Genomic DNA, 1,614 nt, shown 5'->3' with positions numbered 1-1,614 from the left:
AGGAGGAAAATTTGATCCTTCGGTTGCAGATGTGTCTGATTTCAAGAATATTGAAATAGACGAATGAAACATAATCAATGCAGAAAAGTTCTAATTTCTTTGATCTTTCGTATTTGAAAACCAATAAAATAGAAGATATAGTAAAACAATGTATTTGTCTGTATTCATTAAAACAAGTTATCTCAACTCATTTGCATGTTGGCTTATTCGTGGTCTACATCCTCCATGTCAACTACCTGTCCAGCAATATGTCGACTGAACTCTCCTTCGGAAACTTCCATTGAAGTTTCCATCGCACTTATGAATGAATCACTCATGCGTCCACGCTGCTCCCATGCTTCGATGCGATGCTTCACGAATGAAAGTTGTAGCTGCATATTCTTGGCTACCACCTCAAGTGAGGAAAACGCTTCCTTCAGCGCTGTGATCTCTTCACAAAACGGCGCATTTACATTGTGAGCTACAGCCAACCCACGCTTCACACTTTCAATTTTCGGACCGTCCTGTGTTCTGAAAAGATGTTGCAGATGCTTTGGAGGAACTGAATTAATCATGTTCTCACGCGTATGAGCTGGCGAAGCAAGTATGGCTGATGCCCACATTGTCCATGCCATTTCGTGTCCATCCCAAAGATGACCATGTCGTTGACGCAAATCCTTAGATAAATCGACGACCACTTGGGTTGAGGCTGCTCCTCAGATGGGTCAATCAAATGTTGCTTCACTGAATTGAAAATCTTACGGGAACTTACGGACAGTGAATAAACATGCAACAGCAGCTGAATTTCTTTTCCTTTCCAGTTCTGAAGCAACGTGGTGGTCAGTTTGTCCAGCGAAGTGTACTTACGATTTTGCTTCTCGTAAAAAATGGCAAACCTCACCAAATCTTCTTCTTCCGGAGAATCCTTATCCATCCATGCTGGCACCGTGCTTCCATCGTCTTGCTGATTAATAATTACTTCTCGAAGTAGATGTGGTCTACATAGCTCCCATAATTTCGTCCTAAAGTCATTGAGCGACTTTTCATCTACATTCCAGTTCGCAATATGAGCTCCGGAGGACTGACCTTTAAATTCACGCAGAAGCACCAGCAGTCGACAGTTGAACAACGCTGGAGATTTGTTTCCTTTCGGCTGAGCTACGTGCTCAGGTGCATCAGGCTGCTCATGGCTTGGATCACTGTCGGGGTCGCTCCAGTCATAGTCGAGAACCTGAACGTCTTCGAATAACGGGTCATCGAGTTGATCCGCCATCGGGTCTTCGTTCTCATTGCCATCCTCCTTGTCTACATCCTCACCATCATCGTTACGGGATGCCCTTCTGGAAGCCATTCGTTCCTTTTGCAGAAGGTTCCTACAAAGATGATATTATTACATCGGTTGAATTTTAGTTTGCAAATCACCAATCTTACCAATTTTGTTGTAAAACAGTTAAAACAGTTTAAAATAAATCACTTAAAAGCTAACTTTTCGAGCGGCTTCAAAATTTCACGAAAAACAAACAACAACAAACTTTTTTTCATTTTTTTTTTCACTCGATTTCCATTCTGTCAACAATGTTCAAAATGTACGTAGAAAGGTGAAAGAAGTTAGAGCGAAATCGATAGCGAAATATC

General features: G+C 41.8%; 1 pseudogene; it reads right to left on the bottom strand.

Moving 5' to 3' along the window:
- Positions 1–203: 203 nt before the first annotated feature.
- LOC135702784 (uncharacterized) lies at positions 204–1,330 on the bottom strand (annotated as a pseudogene).
- Between the last annotated feature and the right edge of the window lie 284 nt (positions 1,331–1,614).

This window comes from Ochlerotatus camptorhynchus, unplaced genomic scaffold (genome assembly GCF_037179485.1).
Source record: "Ochlerotatus camptorhynchus isolate MF236.1 unplaced genomic scaffold, CSIRO-AGI_Acam_v1.1 ptg000018l, whole genome shotgun sequence".
NCBI classification, from domain to species: Eukaryota; Metazoa; Arthropoda; class Insecta; order Diptera; family Culicidae; genus Ochlerotatus; species Ochlerotatus camptorhynchus.
Note: the sequence above shows the minus strand (reverse complement) of the source record. Positions and strands in the feature narration are given on the sequence as shown.